The sequence below is a fragment of the Lissotriton helveticus genome, chromosome 1_1, assembly GCF_964261635.1.
Source record: "Lissotriton helveticus chromosome 1_1, aLisHel1.1, whole genome shotgun sequence".
In the NCBI taxonomy this organism is placed as follows: domain Eukaryota; kingdom Metazoa; phylum Chordata; class Amphibia; order Caudata; family Salamandridae; genus Lissotriton; species Lissotriton helveticus.
This window is the reverse complement of record NC_136057.1, coordinates 1113157607-1113176010: the sequence shown is the minus strand read 5'-3', so window position 1 is coordinate 1113176010 and position 18404 is coordinate 1113157607. Positions and strand designations below refer to the sequence as shown.

The window sequence follows — 18404 nt, the reverse complement described above, 5'->3', positions numbered from 1 at the left end:
CTGCCCGAGTTTTGAAGATCAGGAACAAATGGGCCCGGGTCACCTAGTGGCTCTGGATTGTGACTGGAGTGTGTGTATCTGTTATTTCTGGCCCGAAGAATGTGTACCCATTCAGGCTGCTGCTTCAGGAGAATATTCCTTCACAGCATCGGGCAGGGTCTTGCACCGGGACTTCACAACTTGCACCCCTATGTTTAGAGATTGAGCAGCGGAAGTTGATATTCATTGCTCTCCCTTTTTAGGCCGTTGAGCTAACCCTAGCAGCCAGGCACCCGTTTCTCGAAATCAGTGTACTCCGGGCGTTGAGTTACATTTGCGGCTTGGTGCTGCACCTTTCAGATGGACCCCTTAAAGGAAAAACTGTGTAATGTCTTTTTTTATTTCTTTTATCCTTGACCCAGCAAGGACTTGCAGTAGGCACTGTTAAAGGTTTCTTGGTGGTTCTCTTGACCTGTTTATTTTTGCCGTACCAGATGGACTTATTCAAATCACCTGTTGTGATGCATGTTTTGAAGGCTTACAATATTGTATTGTAATTGCATTTATATAGCGCTTACTACCCCGGACGAGGCGTCTAAGCGTTTTTTCGGCGAGTAGCACACTACACCGGGGCCCATAAATGATAAGTGTTGAATTAGTATAGTGAAATATGAAAGTAGTTAAAGTGGTGGATAGGTTAGTCACTTATTTGGATTCGGAAGGATAGCGGAAGGATAGAAGAGGAAACAAAGTTTGTATTTCTATAGCGCTTGCTACCCTTGATGGAGATGGAGTTTGAAGCACCTTTTTTGGTGAGTAGCACAGTACTCTGGAACCCATGAGGATTAGTGTTAAATTAGTATAGTTAAATATGAAAGTAATTTGTTTGGTGGATATGTCATTCAGTTATTTGGATAGAGAAGGGTAGCGGCAGGATAGAAGAGAGAAAGAGGTTTGTGTTTATATAGCGCTTGCTAACCCTGATGGGGTTTGAAGCACTTTTTTGGGTGAGTAGCACGCTACCCTGGAACCCATAAGGATTAGTGTTGAATAAGTATAGTGAAATATATCCACCACTCAAATACTTTCATGTTAGTCAGTTATTTGGATTGAGAAGAGTTGGGGAGGGGTAGAAAAAGGAAAAGGTTTGCATTTATATAGTGCCTGTAATCCTGATGGGGTGTTGAAGTTCTTTATTGGCGAGTAGCACGCTACTCCGGAACCTATAAAGGATTAGTGTTGAAAATTAGTATAGTAGCACGCTACTCTGAGACCCATAAAGGATTAGTGGTGAATTAGTATTGTGGAATATGAGAAGTGAACATGTTAGTGTGTTTTGATTGAAAAGGATATTTGCGGGATCGGAGAGTAAAGGATTTCGATATTTTTTTTGGGGTGGGGGGAGGTCATAGCAGTAGGAGGAAGCTTTTGGGTGAGTAAAAAAGGGTTGTGGAGGGGAACAGTCAGAGGAGAGAGTTTAGAAAGGTTTGTTTTGGGGATCGGTATAGTAAAATGATGCAAGGAGGGGTAGAGTAAGGGAGAGTCTAGAAAGGGTTATTTTGGGGATCATTGTAGTGGTATGGGGTTTGGGATGAATGAGAGAGTGGGTGTAGAGGATATATTGATAGATGTATAGGGTGAGAAATCGGGTAGTGCATTGGATATGCTGAATTAGAAGAAAGTGATAAATGTATAGACCGATAAGTACATTCAAAGTATATAGATGCATAAATGAGGTAGGTAGAGGATGAGAAATAGTAAAAATAAATGATTATATGCAAAGGGATACGCTTTAATTTTTTTGTTTGCGTATGGTGCTTCTGTGGGGAAGAGCCAATTCTTAAGCAGTTTTCTGAAGATAAGTTGGCTGTCCCTGGATCTTATGTTAGGGGGGCAAAGAGTTCCATAGTTTGGCTGCTTGAATAGAGAAGGATGTGCCACCCATGTGTTTTTTTCTTGTATCTTGGAATTGAGGCGAAGGGCCATTTTAGAGCGGAAGTTTATTTGTTGAATGTGTTCGGTGATTTTATTCCTGATGAAGAGCGGTACCTTTCTATGTATTGCTTTGTGGCCGATACAAAGCAGCTTAAACGTGGATCTTCTGGCAACCGGTAACCGATGCAGAGGTTTCAAGGCAGGTGAGATGTGGTCTCGCGGTTTGATGTGCAAGAGTAGTCTGGCAGCCGAGTTCTGAATCCGTTGTAGTCTTTTCATGGTTGTTAAAGGTGATCCGTGGTAGAGGCTATTGGCGTAATTGAGTTTGGACAGAACAAGAGAGGTGGGAGCATGGACCTTGTGTGGATATCCCAAATGAGGGAAATTTTGTTGCAGCGTTTTTATAGTGACAAAGCTTGATCTTGCTAGTTTGTCCACTTGGGCATTCATTAACGGCTTGAGTCCAAGGTCATTCTGAGGTTTCTTACTTCCTTCAATACTTTAGGTGGTGATCCCAGTTAATCAGGCCAGGCGGCAAGCGGGTCATAATGTTTCCAATCGCCACACGTGAGTATTTCCGTTTTGGAAGCATTCAATTTGAGGTGGTTCCAAGTCTCATCCACTGATCCACGGCTTTGAGACAACTGAAATTTGGGGAGTTTCCAGTCTCTTTGGGGCATTCCAGTTGAAGGTGTAGTTGTGTGTCATCTGCATAGTTATATCACGTAAGGGGAAATTGATTAATCAATACCGGTAAAGACTACATGTAGATGTTGAAAAGCATGGGCGAGAAGATAGAGCCTTGAGGGACCCCTGCTTTTGTGGAGTTTGGTTTGGATGAGAAAGGTGCGGTATGGATGACATTAGTTCTATTTGTGAAGGTAGGACGCGATCCAGTCTAGAGCAGTCCCCTCTATGCCGGCTTCATAGAGGCTTTGTTTCAGAGTGTCACGGTCAACCGTGTCAAAGGCAGCCGAGAGATCAAGAGGAGAAGCGCAGCAACCCCGTTGCGGTCTCCTGTGTTCATCCGGTCATCCCAGACAGCAAGGAGGGCATATTCTGTGCCTCTTCACTGACTGAAACCTGTTTGGAAGTCTGAAAGTATGTCATTCACTTCAATGAATTGTGACATCTGGGCGAACGCTGCTCTTTCTATCAGTTTTCCCAGGAAAGGTCCATTTGTAATGGGTCTCTAGTTGTCCGGGTTCAGCGGGTCCAAGTTTATTTTCTTCAGTAGAGAGCATATGTATGACTTTTTGAGTTCTTCTGGAAATATTCTGGTAGGTAAGGAATCATTGACGATTCTTCTTACTGGAGTGGCAGCAGAGGTTGTTAAAAGAATTGTCTTGAAAGTTTGTGGTGGACATGGGTCAGAAGGGCTGCCGGCAGGCCTACTTGCCTTGACCAGGTCCATAAATTCATTGTGTGGATGTGTTGGAAGGAACGTAGAGGCTGGGTTAGAGTATTCTTGGATTGTTGTTTTTTCAAAGGGTTAGTGCTGGTGATTTGTCTCTGTTTTAAGTATGAGTCCAACGTGTCTGCTTTGTCAGTGTAATCATTTACCAGTTTGTCTGTGAAATCTTGAGTAACAGGATGAGTTCCTTCTAGGCATTTTGGTTTGCGAAATTCATTGAGTATTTTAAAGGATTCTTTATTTGTACTTTTAGCATTTTGAATTCTGTCTGATTTAGTACCTTTTCTTACTTTTTAAGATAGCTAACTTGTATAATCTGTTAATTTTCTGTAGGTGAAGTTTGTCTTGTTTGGCGTTTGTTTTGAGCCACCATGGAATATAGGTTGCCTCCTTAGCCCTTTGTAATGCCACGCAGGGGCTTAAATTTGGTTCTCACTTTCTTAATGCATACCCCTTTCAAGGTAATTCACAGTCGTCCATTGCACCTCCTGACCTTAAAAACTGTCATTCTGGTGGTGATAATTTCAGCATGTTGTGCGAGTGAGTTTTAGGTCTTCTTGTTCCTGCTGCCTTATGACACCTTTTTTCCAGACAAGCTGGGGTTCCTACCCACTCCTTTTCATGTCGGACAATTTTTCATTCTTCAAACTTCTTTGCTCTACATCATCCCTTAAAAGAAGAAACTCCATTGTTTGGACTTTAAGAGAGTGCTGAGCTTTTACATTAGTCCTACATATCCATGACCATCAGTGAGATGCTTAGATCTGTTCAAGTTCAAGTTCGGAGATTTGTATAGCGCACTACTCACCCATTGGGTCTCAAGGCGCTTGTGGGAGGGGGAGCATTATTTATCGAATAGCCAGGTTTTAAGTTCCTTTCTGAAGGAAATGTGGTTCAGTGTGAGGCGGAGGGGAGTGGGGAGAGAGTTGCAGGTCTTGGCCGCCAGGTAGGAGAAGGATCTTCCTCCCATGGTGGATCTGTGGATGCGCGGAACTGCGGCAAGCGCTTGGTTGGAGGATCTTAGTTGGCGGGTGGGTGTGTTGAAGGACAGTCGTGTGTTGAGGCATTCGGGTCCTAGTTTGTAGAGGGCCTTGTGAGCGTGGGTGAGGAGACGGAACGTTATTCTCTTGTTGACGGGAAGCCAGTGGAGGTCTTTCAGGTGGCCGGTAATGTGAGCTTGGCGAGGGATGTCCAATATGAGTCTGGCCGATGCATTTTGGATGCGTTGGAGTTTTTTCTGTAATTTGGCTGTGGTTCCGGCGTATAGGGTGTTTCCATAATCCAGTCGGCTAGTGACCAGTGCGTGGGTGACCGTCTTTCTTGTTTCGGTGGGGATCCAACGGAAGATTTTTTTGAGCATACGGAGTACGTTGAAGCAAGAGGATGAGACGGAGTTAACTTGTTTGGTCATCGAGAGGGAAGAGTCTAGGATGAAGCCCAGGTTGCGTGCGTGGTCTGTGGGTATGGGTGCTAAACCCAGGGCCGATGGCCACCAAGAGTCGTCCCATGCAGAGGGTGAAGATCCTAGGATGAGAACTTCCGTTTTGTGGAGTTCTCTGGGGCAGAGAAGGGCAAAGCAGTGCAGAAGCTGACCATCTTGCAATGGATAGGCCTCTGTGTTAAGATCTGCCTCACATTGGCTAGGAAGCAGGCTCCAGACGGTCTGAGGGCTTATTGTACCAGAGCTAAGGTTGCTACCACTGTGTTGGCATGTGGAATGCCTGTCATTGACCTTGATCAGGCTGCTGCGTAGACATCAGCGTGCACGGTCACGAAGCACTATTGCCTTGACAGTCAAATCTTTTGGGATGGACATTTTGCCCATTCTGTCCTGCAGGGCTTTTTGTTCTGAGTCATTTCACAGACACACCACCTTGAGAGGTACCGCTTTTTATCTATTCACAAAGTGAGGAATCTATATTTAAAGATCTCCATTAGAAAAACAAGGTTGTTCCGTTAGGTAATACACTTTTTGGTGGGTTCTCTATCTAACCGCATATTCCTCACCATCCTTCTACCTCCCCGTTCTGTGGATTGGTCCCCTGTTCCATTTGCTGATGGGCTTTGTGTGTTAAGACATTTAAAAGCTTCCAAAAGAAACTGTCAGTTAGCATCATTGGTACTTATCTGTTGCTGCGTTTTTCACTTCCATAAACAAACTAAGTTGGCATTGAGTTGCACCACCCATTGGCGTGCAGGAGCACTGCTTTCTGAGTTTCCAGATCCATTCTGGCATCTGAGGAGAATATATACCTTGACGCGGATTTTACTCCGCAATACAATCACAACGCAGTCCTTACAACAATGCCTTGTTACCACGCTATGCCATTACTACGCAAGTCATTACATCGACTTGCAGTAGATGGCGCCGTAACTTTAGAAATGTATAATTTACTATTTCAACTCCAGCCTACGTAACATTAGGGAAGGTGTTGGAGTAGTAAACTACACCATTCCGTATGTTAGAGTGCCATCTACTACAAGTCGATGTAATGACTTGTGTAGTAATGGCACTGCGTAGTAACAACAACGCGGTCGTTGTAACAACCGCGTTGTGATTGTATTGCGGAGTAAAATCCGCGATGTAAAGGTTGTTTCCCGTCTGGGGATATTCACTAGGTAAGGAATCCGTGGTTAGAGTATCTACCAGAAAGAGCGTTAATAAAGATAAGTTACTTTGTTGATTTTTTTTTTTTCCAGAACAAAATTTTATTGGATTTTAGCAGTTGACAGAGTGTAAAAGGAACACTGCTCCCTTAGTAGCAGATAGAATATCTTAAGCTTTATCACTTTTGTATGCTCACTGTCTATCAACACACCCCTATTTTCACCCCCCTGCGTCCCAACCCAGTTACCACCCCCCACCCTGCACGGTGTCTACATTGTCCAGAAACAGGAGCCTAACCATCAAAACAACCGCGTGTGCATCAGTTCACCCAGGGGCAGTATGGACGTGGTCCGCATCGGCGGCTCGTGGCGCTGGAGGGTCCAGTAAAAGGCCCCTGTAGTCCGCCCATCTCTTCCAGATCCGGTAATGTTTTCCGGGGCAGCCCCTGGCCTCAAATACCGGGCGTTCTAGTCCCATGTTAAAATCCATGCCCCGTTTCCACACCCCCACCAATGGAGCTTTGGGGGACTTTGTTGATTTTAACTAGTTGTTACTTTTAGTTTTACGTGCCTTTAGCAACAAACTAGATGCAAATTATCATGGTGTATTTAACCACAGTTACTTACGAGGTAGTCCTGTCTGCTACTAAACAAACAAATTCCCATTTTGGAGACATGTTGCTCTGCTTTAAAATTCTTAGTCCTTTCAAACAGTGGCCTGCTGAAAGTTAAGCTTTTTCTTGTAATTCAGTGTAGTTTTTATAATCTTTATATTTTCATTTCTCAAGTTTACACCATTGACCTTTGGCCTATGTAGATATAGTTAGAAAGATAGGTAACCACATTTGACAATTTCTGGTCTACTAATTTTCCTGCTGGAGAAGGACAAAAGCTGATTTGCAATTGGCTGACCCTGTGTCAAGTGGCACAGTGAGCAAAAACATTTGACTAATTTGCATTCCGCTAATAGCAGTGGCTGAGATCAATTCAAGCATTCCTCTAATCACTTTGTTTTTCTCACCAAAAGTAATGCACCATAATGCAGTACTAAGGCTATCAGTTTATTGGCTTAAACTCTTGATAACCTTTAAAATTTGTAGGTTGACCCGACATTGATCTGATGAGCTGTTCGAAGTCTGAATTTCTACTATGGAGAGCATACCTCAAGACAACATAGCTCCAATTAAATGGGAGCTCCCTATCACTTTTGGAAACTAGCATTGGCCAAGCCAACCAATATCACCTTTGTAACCTGTTTTTCTAGTACTTCTTGGCAATGCTGTACTAAATCAGTTAAAAAGTAAAATGCTTTTTGGCACTGCTGTGCAGCATTGGCAAAAAAAGCATTTTGACACAATGCACTCGCATAGTTCATATGCAACTTGACTTATGCCTTTGCATGCTTTGTTCTTTGTTCTAATGCCACATATCTTCTCAATCATGCCAGGGGTTAGAGTTCCTGGTCCTCTCATTCCAGTTGTTATAGAAACGAGAAATATCTTGGTTGTCACATTTGTCACCTTTACAACGTTTGCTCTCAATTCAGTACTGCTTGTATCATATACATATGGTTACCATCCATTTTCCAAGTCCGCTCATAAAGCTCATTAATATTTTTATATACGCATTGTTTCCCGTTGTCCACATTTCATGTGCTGCACCCACCTTCAAAATATATTTTTTTTCTGAAGCGCAAAGAAAAACTTTTAATAATATTCTTTACATAAAAAATTAGAAGGAGCAACAAACATTTCTACTCCTATCTTCCACAGAACAGCTTTTTTCCTCCACATGGGCTGACAATTCCTCAATTATGAGGCCTGCTGGTTCTGTGGTTTGGAACCTGATCAGTAATGAATAACAGAACAGGTGCTAATTCTCAACATGAAGTTCCAAGAAATGCCTTGTTAGTGGGTCATTAATATCCCAGTTAGTTTGTCCTATGGTGTAATAGGCTGGAAAGATGGTACTTCCAACAAAACATCGGTTGTCAGGACATTTCAGAACATAACTTGCGAAGTCCTTTTTGCACTTTAGTGACTTCAAGATCCTGCTTTAGGCCAAAGTGGATTTTGCACTGTTCGTTTTACCTTTTTTGCATGCTTTACATTTCACTCATTTTTTAAAACCTGCTGTTTTAAAAAACCTGCTGTTGGCTGTAGCCAATTATTGGTCTTCCTCGTTGACCAGTAATGGCTAGAGATTAGTATCAGGGATCCAGTTTTTTTAAATGTAATTTCGGGCTTGCTCCCACAGAATGCCTGATAACCTGATACAACTGTAGGAGCTACCAATGTTTAAGTACCCCTCTTATTTCAAGATGCTGTTTTCCATGCTTAACAGTAAAACCACATCTATTGCCTCTACCTGTACATGGATTTTCCTCAAACTTTAGTTTCTATCGAGCATTTTCACTCTATTCTCTGCTTCCTTCAACATTTTGGGAGGGTAGGCTCTGGTCCTGAAACTGGCCCCTGTAGTTTCCTGTTCTTACACATAAAGCTCGCCAGAACTGCAGTTTTGCTTAAGGGATACTACTTTTGAGGGCTCTGAAATTAAAACTTTTAAAGTACAATGTGCTGGTCCCTGCATAACCTTTCCAATTTATGGGGGTTTGTAGTTTATTATTTACCACTCTAGTCTTGACTTCAATGCAATTGAATACTATGTAATATCATCCATACTCATACTGGTGAACCGGAGATTTAAATCACGGTTATCCCAATGTGTTACAAATGTTGTCGTTTCACTTTCAAATAGTCTATAGATTAATACGTCATTCATAAAACACAACTATAAAGGATATTTTCCTTGTAACCTTCACTGGTATCTCCTTTAGACAACTTCTCCAACCAGACCACAGGCAAGTTTATGTAGCTGGGGGTGAAGCTGGTGCCCATCGAAGTTCCCTGGGGAGGCCTGTAAATCTGGCCCTCAAATAAGATGATGTTCTCCATTAAACACGATTTCATAATTGACAAAATAATTTTTGTGTGATGATAACCTCGTAGACTTGCAGAACGCCCGCATGTTTAATGGAGTTAAAGAATCCGATAACATCTAATTGAATAATAAATTCAGGACTCCATGGGACTGGTAGTTTTTCTTAAGAAATCTTTTGTATATTTTATGTATAACGTTAAAGACTGCATGTGCAGCAATAATAAATGATCCACAAGACCGCAGCATTTTTTAATAGGCTTTTTGTGCTAGATAGAATTGGTCACCCTGGTAGTCCTTTTCTATCTTTATGTACCTTTGATAGCAAATATAACATTGGTAACAGCGGATTCTCTCCCTTCAGTGATTTGTACACTTCTTTCGAAATTAGTTCTGTCAAGCCAAACACTTAGATCATCAAAAAACATAGATTTCATCTCATTGTTCCTTTGCATAGAAGTAGTACCATAAACAGCATGGTTATTCAATTGCTTAAAAGCTTCCTTCGCATACAGATATTTAGGTCATAGTACTGTATTTCCACCCTTGTCGGAATTTTTTAATCACCTCATCATCCTTTTTCAATGTATTTGTTATTCTTAGTAACTTCTTTGTTCACTTTTCAGATCTGCAATGACTCCTTATGGTCCACAGGCAAATTATTTTTTTAAATCTAACCCAATAACCTTTTAAAAAATGTCCAAATTATCATGAGGTATCTGAAGTAGAAACCGCCAAGGGCGTTTATAATCAGTACTATTAGTAGGAGTTGCATCAGAAAATTCATTTGTAGTATCAGCATCTCTAGAGTTAACACTGCCTCAAAATTATCCACATTCAAAATTGTCAGGTTCCCTTCTTTGTCCATTTTAATCTTTTTCCTTAATTTCGGTGGGTACAAAGTATTTTTGAAGTTCGAAATCCCTAATAAACATGAAAACATCTATTTTCATGCTGGCAAAATCAAAGGAAGATTCCAAACAAGATGATAAACATCACCTCAGTGTTTTGTTGGATACATTAATTACTGCATTGTTGCTTGCTCCCACCACTATTTCCTCTGCTTGCCTCTCGTTATCCTTTTTGTTGGACAGCACCTCACCAGGGAGAGAGTAAGTGGGGGGATGAGGTAGCAACACAGAGCACTAAGGAAGGGAGGTGTAGGGATTTGGTGCTAAGAAAGCAGCATAGTCAAAAGTGAATGTAGCCCGATGTCTTACAAAATATTTGTGCTCCTGTGCATTTTTTTTAAGGCAAAGGAAAGACATGATAACGTATACATGTGTATAAGATAAACAATGGGTAACACCATAGCTGTGTATTCAACATTTGCAACATTTAGGGTTCCATTTTACTTGGGATTAGGTGTATATGTTTTCGGGCATTATCATCTAGGATGACCATTCGCTGTATTTTAAAAAAGGCAAAATTTAGATCTATATATATAATTTTTGTACTTAGTCCGAATCTTAGTTTCCACATCTTGAAGGAATCAACACTGGTAGAACATGAAGAAATTTATATAAATTGTGAATCTGTCTAAAAGACCCAACTGGCTGTCTTGCACTTTGACAAAAAAAAGGCTTCAGCAAGTGAGTATCCACCCTCTCCTTAACCCAAGCAACACATTTTCCCAACTCCCTTAACGATACACATTTGGTCTGGCTATTCCAGACAGCAGTGAAATTTTTGCAAAAACCACAATAGATTGTATCATTCTGAAAGTGAGAGGTAGATGTGAATATTTGTATATATTGTGAGGAGTATTACAAGAAAAAAGCTCATTTGTTTTGTTTGGGAGACAGTTAAGTTAATGAAATATTTCTCTTTTTTTTGTACAGAAACTGGATTTTTACTTTATTATTGTTCTGCAACTTCATCTAGTTTTCATTCTGTGGCTGCGTAAAACCTTGAGATGGTGATTTGAATGACCTAAGCTACAAAAGCATTTACCAACTACAGTCTTCCTCATATCAGAAGTGATACCTGGAATATTTTGTGTAATACTCCTTCCAGCGTTTCAGCATAACACTATTTCCATTGGTGCAAGACACTCTTCAGGTAATTTTTTTAATTTATCCAAACCATAGATGTTTTAAATTGTGTTTTGAAGAATATTAATTGATTGCTTTGTGACTTGAACCCATACGATGTGGCCCTGATATTTCACAGCAGTAGGGGATCATATGCAAGATAGCTAATCTGAATCAATATTTAAGAGTTTCTTTAATCATTTTGAGCATTCTGTTTGCCATCTCCTGCATAAACCTTTTTACAATTTGTTCCTGTGCTTTTGCATGCATTAAACTCTTTGGGTCTACTCGTAAGTTATGGCTTTGAGTGTTTGGGAAAAGCACACTATTTCAGTGGAAAACTGTTGGCACTGATCTTAATCCAGCCTTTTCATAATACTTAGATTGTGTATGCTGGTGTAATCTGAGAACTTGGGTGTTTTTTGTGTTGAATTTACTAAACTGTTCTTTATTTTCTTGGGAGTCGGTATACAAAAGTAAGTTATTCATTCGTTTTGTCATGTAGCTAGTTTTTGGAGTCAATATTTGTAAGTATGTACTTCCTAGACACTGTAAAGGTCCTTATGCAACCATGTGCCAGATCAGTAGAAATTTGACTCTTGTCAGTTTTCTGTGGCGCAATCCTCTCCCTGAGTACATTGCTATAATCATTAAGGGGATATCAATGCATACCTACTTGGCAAATTTTTTTTCCATGTCAGATAAGACCCAGTCCTGAAAACCATTTGGAAGTTTAAAAGGCCAGGATGACTTGCTTTTTCTAGTAAACCTAGATTTTTAATTTTAAATACTAAATGCAGATTGCGGTCTTTCGTAAAAAAAAAAAATCCTTAAATCTTCTCCTTGATTTAGTTAAACTCAAATCAAGGTATTTCGAATAAAGCGAGACCCCCTCAGAAAATCATTTAATTTGCATATGTATTGCTGAGGGGGATTAAATCTGTATGAGAATGGAATGCTGCCAAAGTACAGATGATGCATGCTAACTGAATTAACTTAGCTTCATAGATAGATACATCTACAAAGTCAAAATAGTTCTGTTTTGATTGTCTTCAAGATGAAACAAACAGTAAATGACTTTGAAAATACGTTTTCTTTTAAACTGAAGTTTTACATCTCACTAGGGAACAACCCCCCTTAAGCAGTCTTCATTTGTATCTTCATATGCATGAGTAAGTAAATGTGCTGTTTAGAGCTCGGTGTTAAAACGCCTGCAAGCTTACCGTTAATTCCCAAACACTGTATGCAGGAATGTCCGTTTCATTGGGAGTACAGCACAATCAAGTCAGCATCATGTGAAAACCGGTATTCTTGTTGCTAACACCAGCGAGGAATGTTAGAGCTAGACCATCCATGACTCCATGCAGGTCAAACTTTTAATATGCACATAATCATCTAACTCTCAAACCATCTCTCTTTGTCTCTGACACACAGGTCATTTTGAAATACGACTCCCTTAATAACTGGCCTCTCAGTGAAATAAATAACTTTATTTGGATATAAAATATCCGTAAAAGTACACATCAAAAAATACTGGCCTCTCAGATTCCCACAGACCACTACTCTACTGGCACACCTACATAGAACCTAAAGGCTTGGCCAAAACAACTGCCCTTCGCACTAACCCAGCCACGTTCTTCCAGTCACCGCACCCCTTCTGTAAGGGTACAAATGTTTGCCGCTTGCTAAATAAATTTGTCTTCATCTATCATAGATCATAAGCCTGATTATGGATGTTTGGTTTCCTAATTCATATTTGCTGCCCAGCCAGTTCAGTAATTATTTTGGTTTATGAGGTTGACACCATTATACAGCAACTGTGCCCATCTATTCTCCTGTTTCTTAAGTATCCTCGGAGGTATGAACCTTGACAACCAGACCTAAAGTATTATCGATTCCTCTGACCATTGCTTTACTCACACACCAACCCACTCTGGTAACAAGCTTGATTTTATTCTCCCCTCACTCTTCCATGCCCCTTCAGCAGCAAACCACACACTACACTAGCGATAGACTCACACTCAAGACGAAAAATCTTTTCGAATTCACTTCGACACACCACCCTGCACTATGTATGGACATCTTCCACCTGCAAAAGTCCCTTACCTCCGATTTAAACCACATTCTGCACTGCGCTCTTGCAAAACACTATCCCTTTGCACCTTCTCCCCTACCTCTGCCTACGAACAGTTGTTGGTAAGGCAACTTCCAGAAGTGGAGCTGGGTTTTATGAAATTACCCGCTATGCCCTAGCTACTGCCAAGTCAAATAAGTATCGCAATCACAAGCTATCTCTCTGCTATCAAACGTCCTGCCATCCTCAGCTTTTCCAATACATATGCGTTTTATTCCTGAGGGCTTCTACAATCCCCACTCTGGCAACTTTTTATTAAATCTTTTTCTTTGTACAATCCCTCTTCTTCCACAGAAAAGTAATGACTGTTTGAGTAGCATATGCATGGGTTCCTTTTCTGCTGCCTCATACCAGCTTTGGATATCAGAAAGATCTGTCCCCTCCTCCCTTTAAGCATTGCTAAGCCAGCATTTTTTCTTGGGTACATTAGATTACTGCAACACCCTGCACCCTGCTAATGCGACTTCCAAAGTACACAATCTCTTAATGAAAACTTTGCCAACTGTCTTCTTCCTCTCATATACCTCTTGCAGTGTACATGCTGGCTGATTGATGAAGCAGTAGAGCCCAGTTGTATTGTTATGCTGTTTAAAGAGACTAAAGGTTATAGAACGTCCTTAAGGATGAGCCCGTGTCCTGATCCACCCTCTCCGGCCCCCTGGTCTGCCCACCTGCTCCTTTTGACGTTACCTTAAACCCTTTGGGATCCTTCTTGTTTCTGCTCGTTCCATATATCTCAGTGAGGTAGTGTTTCTAACGGCTGTTCAAACGGCTGTAAATATCCACTCTTGGCTTGGGTTACAGTTGTCCAGGCGAGGCGAACACTCTAGTCCTTTCGGCCACTTAACCATCATTGATTATTTCAAATAGGAGAATGATCTGCAACCTACTCATGGTGATAATCGGTGAGTTCAACCTTGTCCTCTGTAGTCTCCATCAATCTCCTCAAACTTTGCCTAAGAATGTCCACACACACTATCTATTTCGACCAAGTACCTTACTGATAAATCCTTATGTAAGTTTGTTATTGAAAAGCAGTATTGCGTTTCTATGTTATTAAAAAGCTGTATTGCGTTTCTATGCCAAACTCGTAGACCCCTCCCCCGTCTACCAACTCGCATCGAGCCTGTATAATATTATTATGAGTCTCTTGACTTTAAACCGTCTTCTGCTTTAAACTGAGGAAACGTTTGCACCAGAGAGAGCGAGCGAGCGACTGTGTGATCTGCAGATCTCCGATTGAATCCCACATGTCCTTGAATCAGCTGCTCAGCCTTCAGAGGTGGACAGTAACATTGAAAAGGGCCATTGCCTGTTATTTACTGCTGTAAGTAAACACACTTGAAATTACCCTGAAACCTGAATGGTATGTAGTATACGTACATAGAGGACGTGTCCTCTTAAATGTGAAAGCTAAGGGCGATTAAACTGGGACACTACCAATGTCCCCAGTTGTATTCAGTCTGCTTGTGTTTGTCATGAAATGTGCCGCTGTGTACTTGTTAACTTTTTTAAAATTCAAGCCTGTTTACAATCACAGTCTACATTTGTTGCCATGAACTGCTCACCTGTACTTTGTCAGAGAAACCTGCTTATTCCATTTTTCCCTGTTACGTTTGGCTGGGGCACTTTTTCTAGGATCAGCCTGTCCGAGCCCTGTAAAGTCCTGTCTTTATTTTAATTTTATTACGATTGGTCGTCTTTATGATCGTTCCGCGAAGCCTCCAAAGTTCACTGTGTTGTGTGCGCCAGCGGTTGTCAGTATCTGTAGAATGCGTGCTTACGTTTCGAGTGGACCGAGTAGTTTAGAGTTTGCCGTTTCAATGCTGGCTTAAAATGGAGCATCTGGCGAGATTGGGAGTGTGGCGTTGCTGTGGTTACTGTAGCTGTTTGAAGAAGAATGTCGCCGAGAGGGCAACTTTCTAATGTGAGTGGAGGCTAGGAATTCGGTGTGATCACACAACAACCCTCCTAATAACACGCTCAGCGTGCACTGTTGGCGGGGTGTGGAACCTGCAAGTCTGTGCACTCGGGCTTGTGTGGGTTAGCTATTTTGTTTTCAGAGCAGCCAGAGGGCTTACGGTTTACACTGTTTAAAGGCCACGTTTATTTACTTATGTGGGGGTTGGGCTGAGGCGCAGGAGATTTGTACAGTCAACTGTTCCAGGGAGCTCAGCTAAGGGAACGTCTCCAACCCACACTGCAAGTAACTAAAACCGAACCCCATTTTTTGATTTTTAGATAATTTCGCGTTGCTCGGTCACTAAATGTATGTTTCGTATTGAAAATGAGAACACAGGCTGCGTCACTCTAACCCAGGCTTAAGTGTATCATTGCACTCCGAATGTCATTAACAATTACAACCCCACATCGGGATGAGGGACCAGCTGCACTGTTTCGATATTTAACTTTCTCAGAAAATATCGTGGCAATGACTTGGAAAGGCTTGAATTGTGTAAACAAAGTGTAGCGTCTAAATAAAATTAATTCATCAACATTGTACTTTAATAGCTTTTTTAAAATGCAATAGTTTGATGTCCACATTCAGCAACCGACTTAAAATGTCAGTGGTTTTCAGAAATGATTGCGCAGTGCTGAACTACTGTAAATAGCACATGTTTTCACACCATTTTATCCAGTGAAACAATATTTTGTTTCTATCTTGCAGAAAAGTTTCAGTTTTATTGAGTACTCGGAGGAGAGGATTATGCATTTACTTGATTTGCCCAGCAGCCTAACAGGAACATTGAAACGTTATAACAGTTTAGGGCTACAATTGTAATGAGTCCTAACAAAGAGCAACAGTGTCCAGTAGTCCGAGGCCATGCCATCCACAAAAGATCATCCACAAGGAAAAGTACTAACTCTTTCTTTGTGTGAAAAGACAGCCTGGTCTCCATTTTTGGTAATCTTGCCGCTGTTCGAGATCTATAAAACTCAAACACAACATTGAAACCTCTTGTTCTTAACCTGAATGAACATAACTGAACAATGATTTTTTGGAAACATATACTACAATGGATGTGATAATATCAATACAAAATATTATACCATAATGTGGCGATCATGATGCTGATCAGGTGACTTTCTGGACCCTGTCTCAGCCTGGGTGGGATAATCCTTACTTCAGTGTCCATAATAGAATTGAAACTTTCCTTCAGGATAGGTAGGACAATGTATGTTTGATGTCCAGGACCGGAAGTTCGGATAATGCAAGTTTAAAACTTAAAGTTCACCATTGATGCCAAACCATCACTGGTTTAAAATAACAATTTCTTAAAAGTTGAATGATGACCAATCCTCTGCCTTTAATATAGCTTCCAAAAGACCTCCCACAGAAAAAGCCTTAGATGCCATGGCATCTCGGAGTGAATGAGCACCAAAGGAAGACATGTCAATGCTCACATCACTCCTTGCCCAACGACCCCACTTTGCAATCGTGGGAGAAGAAATTGGTTTAAAAGGCTTCTTAATTGCAGTTAGTAATTATTTAGTACCTGCAAGTCTTAGTCTTCAGTCATGGTCTTATAGACTAATGCACCTCACCATTTACACTTAATGTGTTCCAGAAAAGGGGATTGGGGGTGTACCAAACAATCCTGGTATTTGACTTGATGTTCCTAGATATCAAAAGGTGACCCCATTGAAAGTTAACATTGTAGAGGACACATCCAGCACTTGCACGAAAACAAACTTCAGTTCTGGCGTCTGCATACCAATGGATGTTCACGTGTTGGGATCCTGTTACAGGGAAGCCAAACCATAATTTGATAATTCCAAAAAGAAAGTTCAGAATTTACACTATTCCACACCCTCCCCCTCCAATCCAGATTCCATCCCATACACCAGGACCGTCTTCAGCAAGCTGAGCTGTACTGCTTAACTGTGGACTCTGACCTCGCCTTCTTGATGATGTCACAATCATGTTCTGAAATGACTGGAATATTCCTGCGTCTATGGTAATCTTCCACGGCATTTGCTGGAGAATCTCATCCAGTACCAGCGGGTGTGATGTGGTCCAAAATTCTTCAATTTGTTCGGACTCGGAGGGAGGGGGAGAGGGGGAGCGGAGGGGATAAGGAGTGGAGTTTATGAAGAATGTTTCATAACAGTTGGATACCAAGCTTGGGCTCTCCTTCCTGATATCGCCAAGATCAATGTCTCCTTCTGTCTTCTGGTCTGTGCTGCCTGTCTTGAGAATATAGAGAAAAGCTGAAACGAGTACCTGAAGCATTTCTTCCAAACTTGCATGAATGAATGTCATCAGTGGGTCTAGTCTTCAGCTGAAAAAGTGAGGGAATTGATGATTGAGCCGTGTGTTATATATTATTCCTACCTTTGTTTCTTTCATTCCCTTACCTCACTGTGTTCCAGAATGTGCATGACTCTGTACTGCTCTAGACATTCTGTGTTGAGTCAGTTGTTCCTGACCAGCTCCTTGATGAAGATGACTTGTTGTCCTTCTGCACAATAAACCCAGCATACTTCCTGAAGTCTCCAGAGTGTTTACTACAATTTATGGCGACGTTTTGCAGCTGGTCAGAGACACTCCTGGTGATATCCGACGAACAGTGAGCAATTGAGGTCGTCAACAGAATTGCGCTGTCCTGACAACAAGCGGAAGACTTCATCAAGGAAAAAAGAACTCGACATGTGCAATCTCTCTTATTGCCCTACCAGCGTACACTGAAACTTTGGACAATTTATTGGAGGAACCGTGAGTAAAATTTTACTTGTAGCGCGAGCGCTCTCCAACTGGTGGTGTTGCTAGGTGCGCTGTCCTCGCGCTCTTGCATGACGTCACGCCGACAAAGAAGCTCTACGCATGCGCACCCACTGACGCCGGCGGTGTTGCTAGACACTGTCCTTGCGCTGTTGCCTGAACTGAAGTCTGCAAAGAGGCCTCACACGCATGCGCACCTACTGTGACGTCTTCGCACAAAGCATCTGTGCGTTTCACGCCTCCTCTTCAAGTACTCCAAGCCTCGTATTGGACAAGCGGCCATCTTAAAGTGTATTTACAATTTTAAAGTACATTTCCTCCGTTTTCTTCGTGTTTGACTGTCGTGGAGAAGCGTTTAAAAAAAAAAAAATGAATTGAAGCGCAACAAAGTTCTCCTGTGTATAACACATAGCTAGAGATATGTCAACTAAATAAATTATAAAAAAAAAAAAAAAATTTTTTTATCTTTTCCATATTGACACCCTTATTGTTTAAAATTAACCAACAAATATGGCACAACAAATCCTGGTTACCTTACCACCACAATTCCTACCTGAACCTGGTACACCAGAGATACCATGGGAAGATTGGTACATTATGTTTGACAACTACCTCGAAGCACTTGACGGTCAAGAATTT

The 18404-nt window shown here is 41.4% G+C and overlaps 1 protein-coding gene across 2 annotated transcripts in view; it reads left to right on the top strand.

The window, feature by feature from the left end:
- FRS2 (fibroblast growth factor receptor substrate 2) overlaps positions 1-18404 on the top strand; it is a 263424-nt gene that overhangs the window by 93071 nt on the left and 151949 nt on the right. For both annotated transcript variants that reach the window (XM_078678808.1, XM_078678818.1), the window contains exon 2: positions 10717-10936. The gene's annotated coding sequence lies outside the window, so the exon portion shown is untranslated. The remainder of the gene's footprint in view (positions 1-10716; positions 10937-18404) is intronic.